The following is a 5577-nucleotide window of genomic DNA, read 5'->3' as shown; positions in this document are numbered from 1 at the left end:
ACATGTGTACAGTATGATCGTTAGGTGAGGTTGGGACACAACATCGGCTCTCCCGGGCCATCACCTACACAGATGTAGAATACCTGCAACCACAACAATAACATATGTACAATATGATCGTTAGGTGAGGTTAGGACACAACATCGGCTCTCCCGGGCCATCGCCTACACAGATGTAGAATACCTGCAACCACAACAATAACATATGTACAGTATGATCGTTAGGTGAGGTTGGGACACAACGTCGGCTCTCCCGGGCCATCACCTACACAGATGTAGAATACCTGCAACCACAACAACATATGTACAGTATGATCGTTAGGTGAGGTTAGGACACAACATCGGCTCTCCCGGGCCATCACCTACACAGATGTAGAATACCTGCAACACAACAATAACATAAGTACAGTATGATCGTTAGGTGAAGTTGGTACATGTGGAATAGAGAGAGTATCCCTTTCTTTCAAGGTGGTATGACTGAAGTAGTGGCTATTTTCCTCCTCCTAACGGCTGTACCATTGACCTTGGCTAGAAGCAGATCCTGTCACTCCCGAAGCCACGTAGAAGACAATAGGCTTAGTACTTTGAGGTTTCTTCAGTTTCTAGTGAATAAAGACACCACTATTGTTTAAGGTGGACTAACACTGACTTGTAAGTGGAGTTTTTGTGTGGACGTAGAAGATTGTCCATATTAGTTAAGCACTTTGGTCCGTGGACATATTTGAAAACCTCATTGGGTATGAGAAAGATACAAATGATATCTCAAGGTGTTTACAGACTGATTTTTCAAAGATTACAATACAAGATTTATTTTGTATTTTGAAACAATGATAACTTCCTTTTAATGTTAAACCACTAACCGAGAAATATTTATTAAGGCTGACTTCACGCATTTAAAAGATGAGAAATTAAGAAACTGGTTGTGTTGGAAAAACCCTTGCAAATAAAATTATAAATAGCACAAAAACGTTATGGGCTATGAGAATGATGAGATAATGGACCCTACCTCAGCTCCACATGGAGGATACCTCAACTCACATATATAAAATGTGAATGTTCAGTTTAGCTCAGTTCATCATGAACTTTTCTGTCACCAACTTTTTTTGGATTTCTTCAGACAAATATGACTCCAGATTCCAGGAGTCAAGTCTGTGACAGCATCAGATTCCAGACGCTGCACAAAGAGGAAGGTGAGCTGGAGCTAAACTCAGCATTCACATTCAACAAATGGTTTTAAGTTGCAGTAGAATAGAGTTAGGAACTTGAGAGGGAAAATTAAAATTAAACAATGACAAGTCAAAGCCTCCTAGACAGTTTCTTAAACTGATTTTCAAGCTTTGTGTTTATCAATATGTTAGTTGTACTTAAATAAACAAAATTTGAACACAAATAAAACAAAATAAGCCATTTTACCTGAACCCTAAACCCTTTAACTTGATATTCCTAGTCTATGTGAACAAGTATGCACATGTGTTTATTTTTTATTAATGTGAGTGAGTGATTTGTGTGCATGTACTCGTAGATGCGCACAATTTCCTTCTTAAGTTCATGTGTTTGTTTGTGTGCCCGTATTTTTAAGTTTTGAGGAAAGCACTAATAATTTATTTACTAGTAACACATACTTATTTTTATTATTTATAAATATCCTAATTTCTGTGCGTTTATCAACACATCAACATGCTGTTGCATTCTCACATTGTTGGCCCGTTTCGTTTCCTGAATGTCTACGTCATCTTTGATCTAAAAATATTTTCATCATAAACATAATCAAAGTATTTGGCAATATTGTGTTGTACTGTGTAACAGACTTCTACTACTTTAGGAACTTTGATGCCAAACGTGAACAATTTTCCAGCATTGAGAATTTTATTTTTAGCTGTCTGAAACACATTTCAATAATGGGACTAATCCTTTTCCCTACAATGGCTCAAATTGAAATGCTTTCTGCTTGACTTTTTGATGATTTGGAAGGGGTTATTAATCATGGCGATATTCCGTATCCAATTATATTCTAAGACTCTCCAAGTAGACATGCTCTACCACCAAAACGTGACATGATGTTCCTAAGTGCACACTCCTTTACCACTCTGTACAAATATTAGTAACTCTTACAAGAGCGTTATATGCAACCTGGACATAAATTAATACACTTAGTATACCTTTTTTATTTGCATATTCATTTCAGTGCAAACAAGGATTTTTAATCTACCAGTGGGTTTAATCTAGTGCAACAATCACAGTTGGAAAACAAAACTATCTCTGCCATTATGTTTTCTTTTATTATTTCTTTATAAAAATAGCTGTGTTAGTAGCTTTATCCACAACAAAGCTTATAATGAACCCCGACGTCTCAGGCTATACCAGACTGAAAAACAGGATAGGTTACAAAAACGTAAGAGGATCTCCATTTGTTTCTTAGAAAACGTCATTTACCACGACTGTAAGAATCCTTAAAAAATCTCATGGCTTAAACTCAATACTTCCCGACTCAAACCTTACACATTTACCACGACTGTAAGAATCCTTAAAAAATCTCATGGCTTAAACTCAATACTTCCCGACTCAAACCTTACACATTTACCACGACTGTAAGAATCCTTAAAAAATCTCATGGCTTAAACTCAATACTTCCCGACTCAAACCTTACACATTTACCACGACTGTAAGAATCCTTAAAAAATCTCATGGCTTAAACTCAATACTTCCCGACTCAAACCTTACACATTTACCACGACTGTAAGAATCCTTAAAAAATCTCATGGCTTAAACTCAATACTTCCCGACTCAAACCTTACACATTTACCACGACTGTAAGAATCCTTAAAAAATCTCATGGCTTAAACTCAATACTTCCCGACTCAAACCTTACACATTTACCACAACTGTAAGAATCCTTAAAAAATCTCATGGCTTAAACTCAATACTTCCCGACTCAAACCTTACACATTCACGTATCACTTGTCAAGCAAAATACTGCTTTTATAGTCGAACTTGCATAAACTCTGCCAAGGCTGATTCCAAACAACTACAGAGTATAAGCTGGCACGCCTAGGAGCTGACTTAACATTCATATATCAGTTTATCTTCTGAACCAAGACATTACTCTCTATTATTGCTTTGTTTGTAAACAACTGCTATGTTATGTACACTTCTTCCTCTGTTCTACAAATTAAATTTCAGTATTGTTTATATAGTACAAACATATAAACATGTCTTGAAAACTACAACTTGGTATATTTCACATCGATAAAATGCCACACTGTTTGAAACTGTACTATCAAAACATCACCCTCAATCTAGGGACTACTAGTAGAATGTAAATTTAGGTATTCACTTTATTTGCAATTATTAGAGTATTCATCCAGGATTATTTTTTCTAACCCTCCTTTTCTAAGCTGTTTTTCTTATTTTTAAATATTTTTTCAGCTCCAACATTTTTGCTCTCTCAAGCAAGTTGGATGATGTGCTCCTCAAAAAATGCTTCAATAAGAAACAATCGGACAGACACCCCTTAATATAATAATGTTAATCTCACCTGACAGCCAGTGGAAGGATCAGCCACGTAGCCTCGATGGTATCCCACAGAGCGGCAGGAGAAGTTTGATCCGGAGGGGGGAGAAGACAGGATAGGGTAGTCTTTGCCTGGACGTCCAGGAATTACCCTCAGATCTGAGGACAAAACAGATACAAAAATTCTATAGCACAAAACTATAATATTGTTCCATAACAAGTAATATACACATGCACCTTACCTACTTCCTATTTGAGGCTACAAACTAATTGAAAGTGAGATAAGCCCCCGTAAGGGCTTCCAGAAATTGCCAGTGCGGGCGATATTTCACGCCCCCACGGCGGGGTATTGGTAAAAAGTTTTCAATAAGCAATAATCGCACCTCAGATGAACTTCATTGGTTACGATATTGCCACTGCGCAAAGTTAACCTGAGCGTGTGAGGGCTGGAGTAGTCTAGAAAGCTACAAATTGTTTTAACTGTGAGAAGCGTAAATTTCAGTTCAATATCATTAAATATTTGTATGAGTTAAGTGTATTTAAAATATATATGTGTAATGATATTTATATTTTCTGAAGGTTTACAAATTTTTATTTCGTGAAATTGTAATATTTAATATTATATTGTTGTTAATTATGGTTATTGTACACATTTCTCTCCCAACGACGACAGCTCACAACGCCAATACTAGCGCAGTTCACATTTGTACCACAACTGGCGCTAGCATACACCGGGACACCAGCGCTACTATCGGCGTTGTTAGCAACTAATTATCATTGGGAGAGAGAAATGTGTACAATAACCATAATTAAACACTAATATAATATTAAATAGTACAGTTTTATTAAATAAAAACTGATAAAACTTTAGGAAATATAAATATTATTACACGTATGTATTTAAACACACTTATATTGTCTAAATATTTAATCATGTTGATTTGAAATGTACGCTTCTCATAGTTAAAAGAAATTGTAGCTTTCTAGACTACTCCAGCCCTCACTCTCTATGTTAACTTTGCGCAGTGGCAATATCGTAACCAATGAAGTTCATCTGAGGTGCGATTATTGCTTATTGAAAACTTTTACCAATACCCCGCCGTGGGGGCGTGAAATATCGCCCGCACTGGCAATTTCTGGAAGCCCTTACGGGGGCTCATCTCACTTTCAATAAGTTTGTATGTGCAAAATAAGCACAAGTACATTATTTAACCGTAATGAACCAGCTGTAACCTCAGTACTAATACAAGCCATTATCATGTAAAGTGTGACTTCGGGGATCGTCTGATCCATCTCTGTCGGTGTCGTTCACTGTAGGGGTGTGCCATGCCGTTCCGGAACTGGAACCGATCCGACGTTCCAGGTTCATGCATTCCGTTCCGACTGTGTTAATCTACTTATTTCAGTTTATGTCTGATTTCGTTCCAGTGCAATATATACGTTCCGATATTTGAATTTTAAACACAGTCTCTCTGCTCAAGTGGTTTTCGTGCATCATAGATACTCCAAATTAAACTTTGTGAAAGCCAAGGTTCGTAAATATCAATTTGAAACTACATCCACTCATAAAAACTACTGTCAGTATAGGTGATCAAAGTAAAACTTACCTGGGGGGGGTGGGGGGGGGGGGGGGTGGGGGGGGGGGGGGGTGGGGGGGGGGGGGGGTGGGGGGGGGGGGGGGTGGGGGGGGGGGGGGGTGGGGGGGGGGAAGAGCGACTGATATGCCTGCCTGGACAGAGAGAGTGATATGCCTGCCTGGACAGAGAGAGTGATAATGTCTGCCTGGAACAGAGAGAGTGATAATGCCTGCCTGGACAGAGAGGTGATATGCCTGCCTGGACAGAGAGAGTGATATGCCTGCCTGGACAGAGAGAGTGATATGCCTGCCTGGACAGAGAGAGTGATATGCCTGCCTGGACAGAGAGAGTGATATGCCTGCCTGGACAGAGAGAGTGATATGCCTGCCTGGACAGAGAGAGTGATAAGTCTGCCTGGACAGAGAGAGTGATATGCCTGCCTGGACAGAGAGAGTGATATGCCTGTCTGGACAGAGAGAGTGATATAGCCT

At 38.8% G+C, this 5577-nt stretch overlaps 1 long non-coding RNA gene and 2 other non-coding genes across 3 annotated transcripts; 1 reads left to right on the top strand and 2 right to left on the bottom strand.

The window, feature by feature from the left end:
• Positions 1 to 326: 326 nt before the first annotated feature.
• Positions 327 to 3925, bottom strand: LOC124360909. Its single transcript, XR_006922286.1, has 3 exons — positions 3893 to 3925; positions 3535 to 3668; positions 327 to 380 (listed from the first exon to the last, which is right to left on the bottom strand). It is a non-coding gene; the product is annotated as an uncharacterized LOC124360909 (long non-coding RNA).
• LOC124361626 lies at positions 3796 to 3937 on the bottom strand. The gene has a single exon (XR_006922371.1). It is a non-coding gene; the product is annotated as a U4 spliceosomal RNA (small nuclear RNA).
• Positions 3938 to 4523: 586 nt separating this feature from the next.
• LOC124361633 lies at positions 4524 to 4664 on the top strand. Its single transcript, XR_006922377.1, has one exon. It is a non-coding gene; the product is annotated as a U4 spliceosomal RNA (small nuclear RNA).
• The last annotated feature ends 913 nt before the right edge of the window (positions 4665 to 5577 follow it).

The sequence above is a fragment of the Homalodisca vitripennis genome, chromosome 4 (genome assembly GCF_021130785.1).
Source record: "Homalodisca vitripennis isolate AUS2020 chromosome 4, UT_GWSS_2.1, whole genome shotgun sequence".
NCBI classification, from domain to species: Eukaryota; Metazoa; Arthropoda; class Insecta; order Hemiptera; family Cicadellidae; genus Homalodisca; species Homalodisca vitripennis.
This window is presented reverse-complemented; position numbering and strand designations above follow the sequence as displayed.